The following is a 22336-nucleotide window of genomic DNA, read 5'->3' as shown; positions in this document are numbered from 1 at the left end:
AAGAACCAATTCTTACTTTTGGTATTCATTTCTATTGTTTTCTTATTCTGTTTCATTTATTTCGGCTCCAGTCGTTATTATTTCCTTCCTTCTGCTAATTTTGGGCTAAGTTTGTTCTTCTTTTTCTAGTTCCTTGAGATGTAAAGTTAGGTTGTTTATTTGAGATCTTTCTTTTTTCTGAACATAGCATTTATAACACCACTAAACTTTCCTCTGAGAACCCTTTTTGCTATATTCCAGAAGTTTTGCTGTGTTGTGTTTCCATTTTTCTGGAGCCACTAGCTGGGTTCTATAATCACCTGTGGTCTGGCAAGGTCACAGGCTGTATTTCCTGGCAGTGCCAACTGTTGGACTCCAAACTGCTCAGGACTATGGGCTGGGCTATGCAATCGCTCTTGGTCTGATGGAATCTCAGGCTGTGTTCCCCAACTGGATGGTGCCATTGGCTAGACGCCATGTTTAGGCAGGGCCACAGTCTAGGCTTCACGGTAGGTCAGAGCTATGCTCTGCAATGAGGCAGGGCCACAGGCTGTGCCTCAGAGTCCTGAGGCTGCAGGCTGGGCTTTATAATCAGGTAGTCTTCTGGCTGTGCTCCACTGTTGGGTGATGTTGCTGCTCAGGTCCTGTAATTAGGGGAGATGTCTACTGTATCCTGCAGTAGGGTGGGGCTGGAAACCCCTGCTCTGAGGTCGGGCAGGGTCACTGTTCAGTCTCCCTGGGAGGTTGGAGCTGCAGGCTCTGCCCAGACATGGGGCAGGGTCACTGGCTGGGCTTCCTGCCTGGGTGAGGCCGCAGGCTGTGTTCAGCCATCACACAGGGCTGTAGGTTAGGCTCCACTGGGCAGTACCACACTGTTCAGGCTCCCTGATTATGTGAGGCCTGAATCTATGCTCAATAATTGGGCATGGCTGCTGGCTTAGCTCCCTATCTAAGCAGAGCTATAGGATGAGTTCCACAGCTAGCCAGCTTCTCTGGCCAGGCTTCTGGTCAGGCAGGACCGGAGGCTATGCTGAGTTCTTGGGTGGGACTGCAAATTTGCTTCACAGAGTGGTCTTCACAGCCAGTATGGCCCATTGGACGGGAATTCGAATCAGGCAGAAATGCCAACCAAGCTCCCTGGACAGACAGCCCATGGAGCTAGCCCTGTAGATGGGCAGAGCCACTGGCTGGGCTCTCTGCCCAGAGGCTGCTTCAACAGGAATATGGCCCACCAAGATAGCACCTGTCCCTTTTCCCCATCTCTGTCTGATTCCCAGTTGCCAAGCCCTAAAGAATCCCCACTGATCCCCATGAGGCAGGTCCCAAATGGGCCTCATGGGAAGTAGCCCACAATGCTGGGGGAGCTGGGTGTTCACCTTGGGCTCTGTTTTCCCACTGGAGAAACCACAGGCCCAGGGGTCCCTCTCTGTGTGGGCGCTGTGCCATCCTAGGGAGGGGCAATGTGATCCAAGTGAAACTGCTCCTCTTTCCTTTCTAATGTGGTCCTTCTCAGTATCTGTGGTCCAGGGCTTGTTTTTCAGCCTCAACCCCAGGTTCTGGGACTTTCACACTGGTGTCTTGCCTATGGACAGTTGCTACCATAGTTGGTCTTCTTGTGAGGAAGACTGAAGTCGGAAAAACTTGTGTCACTATCTTGATGCTGTCACCTCTAGGGGCTCCTAGAATGTGCTAAGAGGGGCTAGAGCTGGTTCATAGGCCACTTCAGGGTCCACAGGTGGGGGTGACTCCTTTCGGGTCCCTTGGTATGTGATGCTAGTGGCAGAACCAAAGCCAAAAGGGGCTGTAGCTGAGCTCTCAGCATTACAGAGCTGTGCCCAGGTCTGTCACCGAGACACTGTCAGTGAGTTCACTACCTGGGTGCAAGCCTGCTTTCTCAAAATGGCTCCCCTCAGTCTAGAACCTCACCAGGGTTTCAAAGTCTCCTACCTGGATCCCAAAACTCCCACAAAGACACTTTTGTTCAGAGATGGATGCCAGATTATTGTTGTTGAGAGGGGAAGATGAATAGGGATGTCTTATTTGTCCATCTTGCTGTTTCTCACTCCATCTTCTTATTTGCTTTTTCCATTAGTTCTGCTTCCTTTAATATAAGTTGTTCTGATTTGTCAGTTTTCATGTTGCTTGTGCCTTTGAAAGGAATCTCATTTTTGAGTGTGTATAAGGTAATTTTTTCATTCCTTTGGCTAATAATGTATTCCTGAGGATCAGGGGAAAGCTTGTTTCTCCAGATGACAGGGGGGTTGAAGAGGAAAGCCTCCTATAACAAAAAACTTCCAATGCTGTAACCTAGGCCCATCACCCCTAATCCCCCTTCCCAGCCCCACCTCTTATCTAAGCACTTCTGCCACAGGCCTGGCCCTATGGTTATTCTTGGACAGCCACCTTTATTAATTATCTGTGGCTCTTGGTTCTTTGATGGTTCAACTTCCCTATATCTCCTGTGGCACCTTGAAATTTGGTAAAGGAAGCCAGTAGCCAGTACTAAATTGCCCAATTGTCAAAAATGAACAGGGGAAAAATGAAGGAAAGAATGGGACATAGAGGTCCCAAGACATCAGAGTGGAGGGAACCAGCACTTAGAATAGGGTTGAATCACACCTCTAAGGCCCCTTCTAACCCCAAAGTCTCTGATCCCCTGATGTTGCAATAGAAGGTCCTGAAGCCGAGAGTGGCATGAGCAAGTGATACTTTAGGGAAGTTAATTGGCCATTTTGGAGGACATATATCGCAAACCAGACTTAGGGCACAGAGAAACTCAAAGCTCAAATAGCTGCTGGTTGAATCAACCTGCCCATTCTCATACTTTCAAATGTTCAGACTCTCAGAGGCTGACTGGGAATTCAAAGCTAGCAGCATCTCTGAGGGGAGAGTACCCCAAGCCCACTTCAGGGGGAATCAAGAGCCAAACTGCACATCTGCAGAGAAGGCTCCACACCCTGTGTACTGGGCAGCCACCAGCTGGCCTCGCTATTTTCTGTGAGGGTGTTCAGCACATGTGGACCAGCCACATCAAGATGGGGAACAAAACTCCCCCACAGTTACCAGAAGACAAATAAGAGAGTAATAACAGAATAATGACTAAGCATCTCTTTTCTTTTGATTATACTCCTGCATCAAAAATGTTTGTGAAGACAATTCTCACGCATTATGAATAGCAAACTGCACTTTCTGTGGGGGAGTCTGTTTTACAACATAAGGCATGCATTATAAAAATGACTTGGTGAAGCAGGAAAACAAAAAAAAAAGCTTGATTTAGTGAAATGCAAAGGTGCATTGTAAAGCCTGCAACCTTCTGACTGGTTCAGACACTAAAAGAAAACAATGATTATTTAGTAAGTTATAATAAAAATCAAAGGCACTGGTATAAGTCTTGAGCCTGCTGGATTGGAAATAAATATGTAAACAGTTCATTGGAGGTTTACACTGCTAAATCCTAAATCAAACACAGTACAAATAGCATTCTAAAACCACTGAGCTTAATTTCTCGCTTTCCTTTTTCAGCCACAGGAGCAAGAGATCCTGAAAGATGGTAAGAAATAAAGCCCAGGTCACCTCCCTGTCTGTACTCCACAGCAGCCTGCAGCTTCTGGGGTCATCTTGCCACCATGAAGGAGAACCCCAAGATCAAGAGAGACATGTTTGTGATGACATCAATACCTTGATCAGCCTGACCAACCCCTGGACTTTTTTAGGTATCTCACACATTAAGTCCCATATTGTGCTTGAGCTATGTTGATAATTCACACAAAAGAATCCTGTCCAATGTAAACTTGGTAGCCTTTGACAGTGCTTGGGCACCAGACCTGCTGGGAAATCCAAGACTAGGGCCTCTATGATGGCTCCTTCCTACTGCAACTTTCCAGAACCACTTACTGGAGAGCTCTCAAATTCCCAGTCACTCTGGAACTGACCAAACACAGGGTTCATGCCCCAAGCATGAACCGTCTTTTCTTATGCACAAATTCAAATCCCAGCAACACTTCAAGACCTGCCCAGCTTGCTCCCTGACTACTGCAGCTGCGTCCACCTTCCATGTTCCCATGTGCTCCAAACATTCAGTCTACACTACTATTTTTTACCAGCTCGGTCATATATTTATTTCATTTAGCTATCTTGTTTATTTCTGTGTACATGTCTGGTCATCCCATCTTTAGTGTAACTTTTAAGAGAATGAACCATGTTTTCTTCTACTTTGGGGTTCTCCTAACACAATACAAGGCAAGTAAATCTGGCTAAATTTGTTTAAATGGGTATATACTCTTACATACTCAACTGTGCATACATTAGGGGGTAAATGCACAGTTCAGTATATAAGAGTATGATCCCAATTTTTTAAAAAATGTCAAATGCATTTATTTCTAGGATGTGGAGTTGAGGATATTCTTAGTTCACTCTTAAATTTAAAAGCTATATTTTCCTAAATAAAGCAACACAAAATTGAGGGGGGAAATAACCCTGAAATATATGATGCAGTTTCCTAGGACAGTGCCAATTCATGACTTTTGTCCCAGTGTAATGATTAACAGTACCTTATTTATTCTTAAAATGGTCCTAGGACTTCCAGTTTCCAGTCAAGCATGTAAGGAGCTTGGAAGTTAGCACTCTGTCCTGACAGCAAGTAAAAAGGCTGAACAAACTGAAAATCATCAACTCTTCTTAGATCCATCAGAGAAGTGAGGTCAAGGGCAAACCACTGCCCCTAAATTGGAGGGACAGACAGGAAGATACAGAAAATCACAACTTAAAGGAGCAGAAACGCACATGCAGAAACCTCTGTAGTAACCAGTGTCTTTGTAAGGAAATCTGAACTATAACTGAAAATTGCTGTAAGCTCAATGTGGACAAATCTAAGTTAAAAAGTCCAGGCGATGGCCCAGTGTTAGGTGGCACCCATACTTTTGTAAGTTTGACCTCCGCTAGCTCTAGCAAGTTCTAACAGTAGAGATCTGAGAAGAATCCCCTTGTGTTTCCAGCAGGAGGAGGGGAAAAGTAACCATTTTGAAATATTCGAAAGAGTTCTATTCTTCTTAACAAAACCAGCCCTCAGTATAAACTATTTAACCAGAGCCTAACCTACTGGGATTTTACTAGAACATAACCAACATGGGGGAAGGGAAATACTCAACTCCAGCCCCCTGTAGCCATCCTGTCCCACCTAAGGAGGTGAAAAAAAAAATTAAAAACAAAACAAAACTGAGAAGCACCTGTAAAGTTCACAGCCCAGGAGCACAGGCTCAGTGAAAGACTGAGACCTAATCATAGGACTAGAGAATGCTGTCCCTCCCTCCACAGCTCACCACCACATCACTAAATATTTATTTACTGCAGTTTGCTTTACCCACTACATCATGTCTGGCTTTTGACAAAAAATCGTAAGACATGCTAAAAGGCAAAAAACACAGTTTGAAGAGACATATCAAGTATCAGAACTAGACTCAGATATGGAAGGGATGTTGGAATTACCAGATCAGGAATTTAAAATAACAATGATTCTAAAGGAAAAAGTAGACAACATGCAAGGACAGATAGGTAATGTAAGCAACAAATACAAGAGGTCAAAAACTGTAACAGAAATGAAGAATGCTTTTAATGGGCTCATTAGTAGATTAGATTAGACATGGCTGAGGAAAGAATCTCTGAGCTTGCAGATAAGTCAGTAGAAACTTCCAAAAGTGAAAAGAAAAGAGAAGGCATAGAATACGCAAGAACTGTAGGACAACTACAAAAAGTGTAATATATGTATAATGGCAGTACCAGAAGGGGAAGAAAGAAAAGAACGGAAGAAATATTTGAGACAATAATGACTGAGCATTTCCCCCACATTAATGTCAGACACCAAACCACAGATCCAGGAAGCTCAGAGAACAAGCAAAACAAATGCAAAAAAACAAAAACAAACAACAACAACAACAAAAAAAAAAAACCTCCACTAAAACAAAACAAAAATACCATTTATAGAGAATCAAAAATAAGAATTATATATGACTTCTCACTATCAATGCAGGGAAGAAGAGAGTGGAGCAGAATATTTTAATTAAAATGTTGAGAGAGAAAGAAAAAACCCACCAACCTGTAATTCTACTCCATGTGAAATTATCCTTCAAGGGTAAAGTAAAAAAAAGACTTTCTCTAACAACGAAAATGGAGGGAATTTGTCACTAGTAGGCCTGTCTTGCAAGTAATGTTAAAAGAAATTCTTCAAAGAGAAAAAAACAATATAGGTCAGAAACTCAGATCTACATAAAGATTAAAGTCTTAATGGTAGCCAGGATTTCTTTTAAAGAGGTGTAGTAAGATACACCAGACACAGAAAATGATTGTCATGAAGGAAGAAGTTGTAACTTTGCTCACAGTCCTCTGGAAACAGGAGGCATGGCACACCATACAGGACAACACAGGGAAGAATTGAGGGGAAATGAGCAAGGAGAGAGAGAGAGAGAGAGAGAGAGAGAGAGAGAGAGAGAGAGAAATTGTGGAAGGGAGCCTTTATTGTGGTTTCCCTGGGAAGGAAGGAGCAAGGCAAAGTAAGCCAACTAAGCAGAGAGAATTGGACAGTTTGAGTAATTTCAGTGGGATTTGGATGAAGGCGTGATCCTTAGTTGTCTAGCACCTGATCCTGAGACAATTAAGAAAGGGTGATAGTGTTGCAGGATTTAAAAGCTCTGTTAGAAGAGTCATGTGAGGGTATGGACTCAGAATTTATTAGTTTGTATATCAAAGGAGTGCTTCAGGCAAATCTTTTACTATCTGTAGGAATTAGCTAACCCTGGGGAGTGGCAGTCCCTTCTTGGTGAGCAAGGCTCCAGTTGCTAGAGCATCAAGAATCCAGAAAAAAAAAAAAGTTAAGACAATAGCATCAGAGAATGAATAAGTGAAATTAAAAACTTTTATTTTTCTTACTCTTAATTGATCTAACAGATAGCAGTTTCTTCAAAATAATAACAATGCATTTGGTGATTATAGCTTATGTATGTGAAATGATGACAATGATACAAGGGACAGGAAGGAGAAATTAGGGATATTTGGTTATTATAAGGTACTTGCAGTACCCATGAAGTGATATCATGTTATTTGAAAGTGGACTTGGATTAATTGTAAATGCACATTGCAAATTTTAGGGCAATCCCTAAAAAACTTTTTTAAAATAAGAATAATTGATATGCAAAGAAAGGAGAGAAATTAGAATCATATACAATTCTCAATTAAAACACCAAAAGAAAGAAAAAAAGAAGACAAAAATACTAACAAAGTATAAGAACAATAGAAAACTAATAAATATGATAGATGTATTAATCTAACTATATCAATAATCACTTTAAATGTCAGTGGCCTAACTACGTCTATTAAAAGACAGAGATCATCAGAGTGTTTCAAAAAAAGGCTCAACTATACGTTGTTGAAGCCCACTTTGACTACAAAGACATATATATGTTAAAAGAAAATTCATAGAAAAAGATACACCATGCTAACACTAATCAAAACAAAATTATAGGGCCGGCTCGGTGGCTCAGGCGGTTAGAGCTCCATGCTCCTAACTCCGAAGGTTGCCGGTTTGATTGCCACATGGGCCAGTGGGGTCTCAACCACAAGGTTGCCAGTTCAATTCCTCGAGTCCCGCAAGGGATGGTGGGCTGTGCCCCCTGCAACTAGCAACAGCAACTGGACCTGGAGCTGAGCTGCGCCCTCTACAACTAAGACTGAAAGGACAACAACTTGAAGCTGAACGGCACCTTCCACAACTAAGATTGAAATGGACAATAACTTGACTTGGAAAAAGAAAAAGTCCCGGAAGTACACACTGTTCCCCAATAAAGTCCTGTTCCTCTTCCCCAAAAAAATCTTAAAAAAAAAAAAAAAAAAATTATAGTAGCTATAAACAACCAAAGTGCCGTTTGATAGATCATTAGATAAAGAAATTGTGGTATATATACACAATGGAATACTATTCTGCCATAAGGAAAGATGAAATAGTATCATTTGCAACAACATGAATGGATCTTGAGATTATTATGCTGAGCAAAATAAGTCAGACAAAAAATGTAGAGAACCATATGATTTCATTGATATGTCATATATAAAACTGAAAACAACTAAAGAACAAGACAAATGAAGAAACAAAAACTCATAGACACAGGCAACAGTTTAGTGGTTACCAGAGGGTTAAGGGGGGCGGGCTGTGGTAGATGAGGGTAAAGGGGATTAAATATATGGTGATAAAAAGAGAACTGACTCTGGATGGTGAACACATAATGTGATATATGCATGATATATTACAGAATTGTATACCTGAAATCTATGTAACTTTACTAACAATTGTCACCCCAATAAACTTTAATTAAAAAAAAAAAATATATATATATATATATATATATATATATATATATATATATATATACTAGCTATATTAATTTCAGAAGAGCTGACTTCAGAGCAAGGAAAATTTATCAATGATAAAGAGAGGTATTATGTAATGATCAAGGATGAATTCTCCAAGAAGACATAGCAATCCTTAATGTGTATGTACCTAACAACAGAGCATCAAAGTAAGTGAGGCAAAAACCAATAGAACTACAAGGAGAAATAGATGAATCCACTATTACAGTTTGAGGCTTCAACATCTCTTTATCAGAAATGGGAAGATCCAGCAGACAGAAAAATCAGTAAGGACATAGTTGAACACAACAACATCAATCAACTGGATATAATGGATAGCTATAGAATATTTTACCCAAAAATAGCAAAATATACATTCTTCTCAAGCTCATATGGAACATTTACCAAAATACACCACATTATGGGCCATAAAACACACTTTAATAAATTTAAAGGAATAGGATTCAAGCAAGACAGGTCTGCTTTCAGAACACAATGTGTTAAATTAGATACAATTGCTAGAAAGCCCCCAAATACTTGGAGTGTAAACAACACACTTCTAAATAACACATGAGCCAAAAAAGAAATCTCAAGAGAAATATTGAAATATTTTTAACTAAATGAGAATGAAAAACAACTTACAAAAATTTGTGAGATGAAGCAAAAATAGTTCTTAGAGGGAAACCTATAGTATAGTATTGAATGCATATATCAGAAAAGAAGAAAGATCTAAAATCAATCATCTAAGCATTATATAAGCAACCACCTTGGGGGGCGGGGGAGCAGGGAAAATCAAATCCAAAGTAAGGAGAAGAAAAGAAATAATTGAAAAATGGAGCAGAAATCAATGACATTGAAAACAGGAAATTGATAGAGAAAGTTAACAAAACCAAAAGCTGATTCTTTGAAAAGATTAATAAAATTTATAAACCTCTAGTCAGGCTAATAAGAGGAAAAGCAATAATACAAATTCCTAATATCAGAAACTAAAGAAAGGACATCACTATACCCATGGACATTAAAAGGATGTTTAAGGAATAGTATGAACAACTTTATGCTAATAAATTTGATAACATAAAATGGTCCAAATTTTTGAAAGCTACAATATGCCAAAACTCACATAAGAATAGATAATCTGAATAGGTTTATATCTATTAAAGAAATTGCACCAATAATTAATAACCTTGCAGAACAGAAAGCCCTAGGCCCAGACAGGTTCAGCGGTGAATTATACTAAACACTTAAGGAAGAAATTATACCAATTTATCTTCCAGAAAATGGAAGCAGAGGGAACACTTTTTAAAATATTCTATAAGCACAGAATTACCTTAATACCAAAACCAGATAAGGACATTACAAAAAAAGAAAACTACAGACCAATATCTTTCATGAATATAGATTTTTTAAATCCTCAAAAAATGTAAGGGGGGTGGGGGGTGGGAGATGAGGGTAAGGGGGATCGAATATATGGTGATGGAAGGAGAACTGACTCTGGGTGATGAACACACAATGGGATTTATAGATGATGTAATACAGAATTGTACACCTGAAATCTATGTAATTTTACTAACAATTGTCACCTCAATAAATTTAATAAAAAAAAAAGGGGGGAGGGGATGAAATATTGCCAGTAAATGACAATGTGTTGTGAGAAACAGTAATTGTGATTACATGAAATTATGTAAGTGAACAACTTTCCATTATAATAAATGCTCATTAAATATTAAAAAAAATGTTAGCAAAATGAAGCCAACAATGTATGAAAAGAATTATACACTATGATAAAGTGGGATTTATCCCAGGAATGTAAGGCTGGTTCAACATTAAAAAATCAATTTATGTAAACCATTACATCAACAGGCTAAAGAAGAAAAATTATACAATCATATGATCAGAGGCAGAAAGCATTTGACAATAATCCATCACTCATTTATAAGGAAAAAAAAATCTCAGCAAACTAAGAGTAGAGGGGAACTTCCTCAACATTGTAAAAAACATCTACAAGTAACTACAGCTAAAATCATACTTAATGGTGAGAAACTAGACACTTTCTCACTAAAATCAGGAACAAGGCAAGAATGTTGCCTCTCGCTACTCCTTTTCAACATTGTACTGAAAATCCTTGTTAATGCAATATGACAAGAAAGGGAAATAAAATCATACAGGTTGGGAAGGAAGAAATGTAACTGTTTGTAGGTGACATGAGTATCTATGTAGAAAATCCCCAAAAATCAAAAAACTCCTGGAACTAACGTTGAAGAATAAAAAACTAATATACAATAGTCAATTGCTTCCCTATATTTATACTAGCAATGAATTCCTGGCATTTGAAATTGAAAGCACAATACCATTTACATTAGCATCCCCAAAACTTAAACACGTAGGTATAAATTTAACAAAATATGTACAAGATCTACATGAAGAAAACTACAAAACTTTGATAAAATAATTAAATAAAGAATTAAATAAATGAAGAGGTATTCTATTTTTATGGATAGGAAGACTCAATCTTGTCAAAATGTCAGTTCTTCCCAACATGACACATAGATTCAACTCAATCCCAATCCAAATCCCAGCAAGTTATTTTTGAATATTGGCAAACTGATTATAAAATGTAAATAGAGAGGCAACAGACCCAGAATAGATAACACAATATTGAAGGAGAGGAACAAAGTCAGAGGCCTGCCATTCCTGACCTCAAGACTTCCTATAAAACTACAATAACCAGGCAGTGTAGTATTGGTGAAAGAATAAATAGATCAATGCAACAGAATAGAGAAATATACCCACACAAATAGAGTCAACTGATCTTTGACAAAGGAGTGAGGGCAATACAATGGAGAAATGATAGTCTTTTCAACAAATCATGCTGGAACAACTGGGCACCTACAAGCACAAATATGAATCTAGACACAAACCTTACACCCTTTACTAAAATTAAGTCAAAATGGATCACAAACATGATATAAAATGTGTAACTGAAACTCCTAGAAGATAACATAGAAGAAAATCTATATGACCTTGAGTTTGACAATTACTTTTTAGATACAACACAAAAAGAAAGATACATAAAAGAAATAACGGATGCTGGACTTTGCTAAAATTAAAAACTGCTCTGCAAAAGGCACTGTCAAAAGAATAAGAAGACAAGCCACAGACTGGGGAAAATATTTGCAAAAGACATGTCTGATAAAGGACTGTTATCCAAAATACACAAAGAACTCTAAAAATTCAACAGTAAGAAAATGAACAACTCAATTAAAAAGTAGGCAAAAGAGCTGAACAGACACCTCATCAAAGAAAATATACTAGATGGCAAATAAGCATATGAAAAGATGCTTCACATCTTATGTCATTAAGGAATTGCAAATGAAAACAACTAGATAACACTCTACATCTATTAATATTAGAATGGCAAAAATCCAAAACACTGAGAACCAAAATACTGGCAAAGATATGGAGCAACAGCAACTCTCATTCATTGTTGGTGGAAACGCAGAACAGTATAGCTATTTTGGAAAACAGTTTGCCAGTTTCTTACAAAGCTAAACATAATTCTTACCATAAAATCCAGCAATCATGCTCCTTAGTATTTACCTAAATGAGTAAAAAATTTACGCCTACATGAAAACCTGCATACAGATGTTTATGGCAGCTGTATTCATAATTGTCAAACATGGAAGCAACCAAGATATCCTTCAGTAACGGTGGTACATCCAGACCATGCAATATATTATTCAGTGCTAAAAAGAAATGAGCTATCAAGCCGTGAAAAGACATGGAGAAACCTTAAGTGCATCTTAATAAGCGAAAGAAGCCAATTTGAAAAAGCTACATACTGTATGATTACAATTATATGACATTCTAGCAAAGGAAACTATGTAAATAGTAAAGAAAACAGTGGTTGCCAGAGTTTGTGAGGGAGGGGAATGAATAGGTAGCACAGACGATTTTTAGGGCAGTGAAACTATTCTGCCTGATACTATAATGGTAGATACATGTCGTTATACATTTGTCCAAACCCACAGAATGTATGACACCAAGAGTGCGCCCTATGTACCATATGGACTTTGGGTGATGATAATATGTCAATGTATGTCAACCAACTGTAACAAGTATATCAATAAATCAACAAACAACAAGTGCTGGCAAGTATGTGGAGAAAAGGGAACCCTCATGCACTGTTGGTGGGATTGCAGATTAGTTCAGTCACTGTGGAAAACAGTACGAGGTATTTCAAAAAATTGAAAATGTTCTTCAGATTCCACATGTAAATGTGATCATACTGATATGGTATTTGTCTTTCTCTGTCTGACTTACTTCACTTAGCATAATATTCTCTAGGTCCATCCATATCATTGTAAATGGTAAGATTTCATTTTTCTTTATGGCCGAGTAATACTCCATTGTATAAATGTACCACAGTTTCTTTCTCCAGTCATCTACCAATGGGCATTTCGGTTGTTTCCACATCTTGGCTATTGTGAATAGCGCTGCAATAAATATAGGGGTGCATATATTTTTTCGAATTAGTGTTTTGGATTTCTCTGGATAGATACCCAAGAGTGGAATAGCTGGGTCATAAGGTAGTTCCATTTTCAATTATGACCCAGCAATTCCACTCTTGCTTATCTATTCAGAGAAATCCAAAATGCTAATTCAAAAAACCATATGCACCCCTATATTTATTGCCGCACTATTCACAATAGCCAAGACGTGGAAACAGCCAAATGCCCATCAGTAGACTTTCAACATAATATAGTATAACATTATAGTCTCTTGGATAGCATATCATTAATGTCAATTACTAAATCTCTTTATTTTAGATATAAATATGGAAGAGAGAATTTTGCTGGATTCAGTTCTTTGACCCAATCTGTGAATCTTTTTATTTTAAGAGAATAATTTAAATTCTTTTTATTTTATATTATAAAATACATGTTTGGGCTTATCTCAGTCATCTCTATCTCTATTGTAGATATGAGGTGTGATAAAAAAAAAAAAACACGGTAAATGTTTTTTAAAAAGTTTATCACAGTAAAATACACATTTCCATTAATCCCTCTCAAAATACGCCCCCTCACTTCGAACACACTTATCCCATCGTTCTTGCCACTTTCTGAAACAGTTCTGGAAGTCTTCTTTCATAAGTCTTTACTTGCACTGTTGTGGCTGCCTTGATGTCCTGAATTGATCCAAAACGTTTACCTTTCATGGTCATTTTGACTTTGGGGAAGAGCCAGAAGTCACATGCTGCCAGATTCGGTGAATAAGGTGGATGAGGACACACCATAATGTTTTTATTTGACAGAAATTGTCCTACCAGAAGCGATGTGTGACACAGAGCGTTGTCATGATGGAGGATGAAGTAAAGGCATTCACGAAAGACGACTTCCAGAACTGCTTCAGAAAGTGGCAAGAACGATGGGATAAGTGTGTTCAAAGCAAGGGGGAGTATTTTGAGGGGGATTAATGGCAATGTGTATTTTACTGCAATAATTTTTTTTAATTTAAATATTCATTGTATTTTTTTATCACACCTCGTATTATCCTTTATTTTTCCTTACTTTTCTTTTGTTTAACTTTTTTGCCTTATCATCTGTTTTCAATCATTTCCCCGTCTTTAATCATTAATTTGGAAGAGTAGATATCAGATTTTTACTTACAGCAAACTAAATAAAATTATTTGTAAATAAAATGTTTTAATTTTCTAAATTCACCTACTTTAGAAATGAAACAACACCTACGGCCCCTACCTATGAAAGGTAAGAAAATTAGTCTGCTTACACTTCATTTTTTGTTTCCTTTAATTTAATTTTATAGGAGCAATCGGAGTCTCCCAAACTATTATCATGAAATAAACTTTAGGTTTTTTTATACTGTAGCTTTTCTCTCAAGAATTATATTTCTTGCTTTGTGATCACAATACCACTGTTACTTCCATTTTATTTCTAAGTTTAAAGAATTGTAGACTTCTCTAAGTTTCTAGAATTAATGTGCCCTATAAGCCCATATACATTGTCGGGTTCTTTAGCTTGAGTCTTCCATTTGCCATCTAAAGCAACCAGATCAGCACTGTCCAGTAGAAACAGAACGCAAGCCACATATGTAATTTAAAATTTTTTAGTGACCACATTAGCAAAGAAATAGGAAAAAAAATAATTAAATAACATATTTTACTTAACCCAATGTATCTACAATATAATTACAATGTGTAATCAATTAAAAAATATTGAGACATTTTGCATCCTTTTTTCTTACTAAGTCCTCAAAATCTGGTGTGTATTTTACTCCTGTAGCACATCTCAACTCAGACTAGTCACAGTTCAACTGCTCAATAGCCACATAGGGTGACTAGATACCCACATTGGACAGCACAACTATAGTTCACGGTACACACAGAAAATGACAATGTTCTTTACATCCTCATCCCAAGATGTTCCAGCCCACAGCCCCAGGCTAATGAGAGCAATGTCTCAGCACACTCAGTCCTTCCAACACTCAGCAGTTAGGAAGCACTGCGCTGGATGACTTTTAGGAAGTAGTTAATTAAGACAGTGTTTCTCAAGCTTTAACGTGCACAAGAATTACCTGAGCACCTTGTTAAAATGCAGGCTCTGGTTCAGCAGCTCTAGAGTGGGTCCTGAGATTCTGCATTGTGAACAAGCTCCTAGAGAATGCTGATGCTCGGAAAACAATTGAGTAGCAATAGGTCAGGTTATGTATACTGAGGTCTGGCATAACTGAGAATGTCTTTCTGATACCTTTCAACTTGCCACGTAGAGCAGCCTCAATCGGTGTTGTCTGATAGAAATATAACTCAAGCCATATATATAGAAGGTGGCTATAGAATTCTTTGGTCTCATTCCTTTCATTTTCCCTCTAAGCTCTTTATCATGGTCTTCTGGAATCTGATGTAGCTGAGATAATTTACATGGTCAGCCTAATTTATTTTTAACCTTTCTGCCTTGAGAGTTTATCCTTTATCCTTAAATAGCAACATGCTAATCTTTGTTTTTTGTTGTTGGGGGTTTTGTTGTTGTTGTTGTTTTCTGGAACATGATGAAACTTTTGATCTGCCAACTCAGATGTTCTATTACTTTGGGAAGGTTTTCATATAATTGCATATTTCTTCAATTAAAAGATACTTTTTTATATTTTAGTCTCTGTCAAACTGAGAAATATCTTGTGACACATTCATTTAATATATTATCCCTCAAAAGCTATTTTAAAATTAATGACACATGTTGAAATTAATAATTTGAGATCAAAGAAATACAGTCCTTTATATTTTTTAGTTTCTTTTGTTCTATTTTTTTTCCAGAAAGTCCACATAGTCCTCCTATACTGTTTCTTTGTTTTCCATCACTATTGTTCTTTCTATTTTTGTCTCTTTGTCTTTGTCTTCTGCATTCTATGAGATTTTTCCCAAAGCTGTCCTCTAAGTCACAACTCAAGTTTTCACAAGGTTGACTTATATCTACCTGCTTCTAATTTGGGTTTGGGTTTTGTAAAGGTTTTATTTTCTTTTTGTGCTTTCCTTGGCTTTGCCTTTCATTATCTCTTGCGTTTCTTTGAGCTCTTGCTTTATAAAACCTGTGATCTCTAATGCTTTAGAGTTTGGAGTAATTTTCTTCTGTTTCCTGGAATAATTCTTAACCCTTGCTTTGCATACAACAAATGCCTCCTTTTTTATTGGAAGTATTTTTGCATAAGACCCATAATGGTGCTTTAGATTTTCTGTGCAGCTGTTGAAGGTGTGTTTGGTGGGGAGGGAGGGCTGTAAACTTTAGGCACAGGGATCCAACTGGAGTTGGTCCTACACATTTCACATTCATAGCTCTCAGCTATTTTGTACTTTATTGCTGTTTAGAATAGATATTTTCCTCTCATTATACTTTTAGCTGCTTGCTACTACTTTATATAAAAGCTATTGATTTTTCTTTGGTTTATTTTGTCATCAGCTATCTCAATTAACTCCATTCATTTTCAATTGTTTCTCTTAGCTATGGTGTACATGAAACAGCAAGCATTTCCATATTTCTTATTATGTGCCTGTCATTGTTTTTTTGTTCTTTATCTTTACAACATCTCTATGAGGTGAGTACTACTATTAGTCCATAAGACAGAAGAAGAAAGTCATGTTAAGTATCTTACCCAAGTTCACACAGCTACTATGTGATAAAATGCTCGTTTGAACCCAGGTAGATGGGCTCTTAAATCATGATACTGTTTGCAAAACTTGATTTTATCTCCCTCTCTCCAACCTTTTTTCCTTACCTTATTGCAATGGTTACAATGAAGTGTGCATAATTTTCTTCATCCTGTCATTTTTTCTACAAGCTGCCCCTTTCCAGTAAGGAGATCAGCTGGGTGTCAGAAAAGCTAATGTCTAGAGTAGCTCTGTCCTAACTGGGCATGTACTCCTCGGCAAGGGTTTAATAACTCTGAGTCTCAACTTTCTCATCAATGAAATAACAATAAACACATCTACCTTTTTTTTACCTCTCAGGATTATTGTGAGATTTAAATATAAACATTTATAGAAACTGCTTCAAGATCTAGAAAAAGATATCATTATTACTACAATTTCACACCCAGAGTGCTTTTATTTCAGATGTTGTTCTGTTTGACATAGTCATCCTCAAGTCACCCAGTTGCCTAGAAACTTCTTATTAACATATTTTCTCTACCATTTTCTATTCCCCAATGCATACCCAGGTACACAGCACAAACCCACCACAACCGTTATCATCTGCCATTCTCCAAAGAACCATTCTTGTCCTGCATGCATGTTACAGAGACTTCTAGTCGCCTATCCAGTATCTAATATTCCTTCTTTCTTAATCAGTGAAACCTCTATATTTATGGATGGGGCAATGTGCTCAGCTGTAAAAACTCATTTCCAAACCTCCTTTGTAGCTAAGCTTAGCCAATGAAATATACTCAGAAGGTGTATAACACAGCAGAAAAGTAGGTCTTTTTTACTTAAATGTAAGATCCAAAAACATAAAACTCCTAGAAGAAAATGTAGGAAGTAAATTTGCAGACATTACCCTTAGTAATAGTTTTACTGATATAACCCCTCAGGCAAGGGAAATAAAAGAAAAAATAAACATACGGGATCACATTAAACTAAAAAGTTTTTTCACAGCAAAAGAAATCATCAATAAAGCAAAAAGGCACCCTACTGAATGGGAGAAGATATTTGTCAATGATACATCTGATAAGGGGGTTAATATCCAAAATTTATATTTAAAAAAATCTCATTCAACTCAACACCAGTAAAATCAAACAACCCAATTAAAAAATGGGCAAAGGACATGAAGAGATATTTTTCTAAAGAGGACGTATAGATCAACAGACATATGAACAAACGCTCAACCTCACTAATCATTAGAGAAATGCAAACAAAAACAACAATGAGATACCACCTCACTCTGGTCAGAATGGCTATCATCAATAAATCAACAAACAACAAGTGCTGGTGAGGATGTGGAGAAAAGGGAACCCTCATACACTGCTGGTGGGATTGCAGATTGGTGCAGCCACTATGGAAATCAGTACGGAGGTATCTCAAAGAACTGGAAATGGAACTACCTTATGACCCAGCAATTCCACTCTTAGGTATCTATCCAGAGAAATCCAAAACGCTAGTTCAAAATATATGCACCCCTATGTTTATTGCAGCATTAGTCACAATAGCCAAGACATGGAAACAACTGAAATGCCCATCAATAGACGACTGGATTTAGAAACTGTGGTACATTTATACAATGGAGTATTACTCGGCCATAAAGAAGAATGAAATCTTATCATTTGCAATAATGTGGATGGACCTAGAGAACATTATGCTATGTGAACTAAGTCAGATGGAGAAAGACAAATACCATATGATCTCACTTATACGTGGAATCTAAAAAACAGAATAAATGAGCAAACTAAACAGAAATAGTCTCAAAGATATAGAGAAAAAAACTGATGTTTGTTAGATGGGAGGGGGTGGGGATGAGGGAGAATGTGAGAAGATTAGAAAGCACAATTGGTAGCCACAATATTGCCACGGGGATATGAAAGACAGTTTGGGGAATATAAAGATTTTATATGGTGTAAAGATAAAATGTTGTAAAGATTTTGTAGGGTGTCAGGTGGGAACTCGTCTTATTAGGGAGACCACTTCATGGATGGTATAGATGCCTGACCACTTAGGTGTACACCTGAAGCTAAAGCTAAACAATGTTGAATGTCAACTATAACTTTACATATATATATACAATATATATTATATATATGTATGTATATATATATATATATATATGTATGTAGTCATGGGACATGGAGCACAGCATAGGGAATAGAGTCAATTGTAACAGCTATATAAGATATCAGAAGGGTAGTAGATTGGGAGAGGGAGTTATCACTTTGTGAGTGGTGTAAATGTCTAACTATTACATGTTTTGTAAGTCTGAAACTAATAAAAAGGAAAAAGAAAAGTAAAGTAGGTCTTTTTGCATGATAATTACGCCCACACTACTGATGAAGAAATTGAGGATCAGAGAGTTGGTACAGCTTACCCTAAAACTTTCAGTCTTTCCGACTGCAAAGATGATGTTCTTTCCATTGCATTACACTGACTTTCTAAAGCTCTCATCACACTATTCTGGTTTCTTTACTTCCCTTATCTTAGTCGAAGATAATAATTAGTTAGCCATGCTAAGGCTCAAGGTGTCACTTGGGCCCTTCAAATGTTGAACTTTACTGAGATCAAGTACTGAATTACTCTATGCCCCAAAGAGTGGCTTGGAGGATCAGAATTTAAACAGGTCAGAGAATCCAGGCCGTATAACAGGTCACTCAGGGTTGACTGAAATGCTGGGAACTGCCAATGCCCCACCATCTAGCCCTTTCTAATAAAGTAGGTATTCATCGCCTAAGTATCTTAGGCCCCAGATTTGCCCAGTGCCCCCTTCCTCCTCTTCCGCACCTGTTCAGAGAGGACCTCGATTTGAGATCCTACAAAATTCACAGGGGCATCCTCAGAGCAAACTGCAATGTCATGAAAAGTACACATCTCAAATGAATTCCTGTCTTCTGCTGTTAGAGCTAGAGGGTTCTGGGTAAATGTTCTAGGGTTAAAAATTCGTCCCTTTGGAAAGTGATTGTAACTTGAAGGAGAAAAATCACAGCATAAAACAACCAGAAAAACAAGACATATTTGTAAATCTTATACTTTCTTATAGAGGGATGCTGATTATACGAGATTGGACAATTAAGTTCGCGAACTCATCCTTGAAAAAATGCTACATACCTCACTGCTGAATATCATTACGGTCACCTTCAAAGTACTCCCCTTGGGAAACTGTGCATCAATACCAGCACCCAGTCCACCCTTCAAAGCAATTTTGGAACTCTTTTTCTGGAATGGCTATCAGAGCTGTCATCACATTACTCTTGATGTCATGAATGTCATAAAAAATGTCTTCCTTTCAATATTTCCTTTATCTTCGGGTAAAGAAAGAAGTCATTGGGGGCCAGATCAGGTGAGTATGGAGGGTGTTCCAATACAGTTATTTGTTTACTGGCTAAAAACTCCCTCACAGACAGTACTGTGTGAACTGGTGCATTGTTGTGATGCAAGAGTCATGAATTGTTGGCGAAAAGTTCAGGTCGTTTCGTCTCACTTTTTCACACAGCTTTTTCAGTACTTCCAAATAGTAAACTTGGTTAACTGTTTGTTCAGTTGGCACAAATTCATAATAAATAATCCCTCAACATCTTTGCAACGAGTTCGAGAACTTAATTGTTGTATGTTCTTTCAATACTTATGAACAATCTCTGTGTGCACCCATGATTCAGGATAGAGAATATTTACAGTGGCAAACTTTACTTACATAGGCTTATGGCATTCCTAGCAATGGCTTGCAATTTTACCAACATTTCCAAAGTTGTTTTCAAACTTCTGTTAGCCTTTGAAATCTGTGAACAAGCCTTTTAGATGTTTTAACTTAAAACACGTACACACAATTAAATATAGGACTACCACATTAAGTATTTTCTCTTCTTTAACATGTTAATAAAGATTCAACATTGCAACTATATAGCAGGTAGGGAACTCTGGGAAGAAACTTTGGGATAATGCCAGCAAATGTCACCAAGACCATACATCCTGCATCCACTCATTGAAGAGAGGGGAAAACTGCAGAGAAGTATCCGCAGAGTTTTGCTCCAGAGTCTCAGAATAGTCAATAGTGGATTTAGACTTAATATTTAAGTTAAACCACCGAAGGAGAATAACAAAAAAACAAAACAAAAAACACACAACAGACAGCAAACCATTCATAGAATCTTCATCATCAAATATTTCATGATTAAGGTTCGCAGCAGTGATAAAGAACCTGCTCCATCTGCAGGAATGATTCAGAACTTTGGAGAACAGGGAACAGCATAATTTGGGTCTACCTGGCATTCACATTTGTTTCTAAGGGGCTGTCCCATAGCATCTGATTTCTTCTCAGAATTTGTATGAAGTAACTAGCTCCAGTACTGGATTCCTCAGAAAAGCTGACAAATTGTCTTTCTCACTTTGATTCATTCATAAGAAATCTCAGGGTCCCTATCTATTCTACTTATAAAACGTATCACATAAACTTCAATACAAAGATCAAAACATGTCTTGCCAATGTGAATTTCTCTTAAGGATTTTTGTTCAGAATTCACAAAGTAAATAAATCTCTTCCAAAATATCTATTCTGATATTCTGGGTTAATAACAATAACAAAAATTAAGTTCAGAAGGAGCACTCAAATACCACAGCAAAATAAATGTGAGGTATAAAGCACTACACCAAATTACAAAGATCCTGGTTAAAGAAAAAATGTGGTGCCAGTTTGGGGATTTAAGAGTGTATAACTCTCTCCTTCAGTTTGAAAAAACCTCATTTGGAGCCTTACACATGGTAGAAACTCAGAAATGTTTGTTAAAACCTTGAATGCTATTTGGAGGAAATCTCCAAGACCACAATTCACACTTCGAAACAGAATCCCCACAAACCACAAGTGTTTCAAAGTTCTTATTATATCTGAATAGACCCCAGTGTCTAATGCCTTATGGCTCATTGTGCACTCATGGTCTGTGCTGTTTATTTGAACGTTCCTGCATGGCGTGAGGGGCTTAAGTGTTAGAGTAAGTGACTTCTAAGTCAGTGGTTATCAAACTTTAGCTGCAGGAAAATCACCTGGGGAGCTTGCTAAAACACATATTCCAGGGCCCCAAACCAGAGATTCTGGTTCAGCCGGTCTGGGGTGGGGCCCATAAATATGCATTTCTAACCAATGTCCCAGGAGATAGATATGCTGCTAGTCCTTGAACCACATTTCAAATAGCTTTGCTTTAAGGTTCTTTCCAACTCTAAGAGTCTGGTGTTAAGAACCTACTCTCAACCATTTGCAAAATTCTTTCGGGTCCGGGATTTTAGAGCATCCTACCAGCGCAAAATCGCAGGAAGGGTTCATCTTTATGCACACCTACACATAGGTCCTCTGCATGTCTCAGGCTCCAAGCCCCCACTCCCCACACTCACCGAACTTTCCCGGGGTCTGGGGACTCTCAGAACCCTAGAGCCGGCCCCCAACTCTCCAGAGGGTTACACCACGCGCAGGCCTAAGCTCTGCAATCTCTCTGCGCCCCGGACGCAGCAGGAGGGAGCGCAGGAGCCCTGGTCCACGCAGCGCAGCAGGTGGGTACCCAGTGTGCGCTGCTTGTGCTGGGAGGCTCTTTTAAGCCAGCGCTGACCTTTGACTTTGGCCTGACTCTCCCCGGAGGGGCTTTTAACTCTTCGGGTTTTCCTCTGAGAGTCCGGAGATGTTCCAGCTGTCTGTTGGCTTTGTCCACAGCGGTTTGGGGAAAGCTGCTCTTTTGGGAAGGCTGCCAAAAGAGCTGGACAAGGCAGAATTCCTCAGAAACT

At 38.1% G+C, this 22336-nt stretch overlaps 1 protein-coding gene across 1 annotated transcript in view; it reads right to left on the bottom strand.

Annotated features, from left to right (window-relative positions):
- COL6A5 (collagen type VI alpha 5 chain) overlaps positions 1–22094 on the bottom strand; it is a 117647-nt gene extending 95553 nt beyond the window's left edge. The window contains exon 1 of the mRNA XM_019726036.2: positions 21953–22094. The gene's annotated coding sequence lies outside the window, so the exon portion shown is untranslated. The remainder of the gene's footprint in view (positions 1–21952) is intronic.
- Positions 22095–22336: the final 242 nt, after the last annotated feature.

The sequence above is a fragment of the Rhinolophus sinicus genome, linkage group LG10 (genome assembly GCF_036562045.2).
Source record: "Rhinolophus sinicus isolate RSC01 linkage group LG10, ASM3656204v1, whole genome shotgun sequence".
Classification (NCBI taxonomy): domain Eukaryota; kingdom Metazoa; phylum Chordata; class Mammalia; order Chiroptera; family Rhinolophidae; genus Rhinolophus; species Rhinolophus sinicus.
Note: the sequence above shows the minus strand (reverse complement) of the source record. Positions and strands in the feature narration are given on the sequence as shown.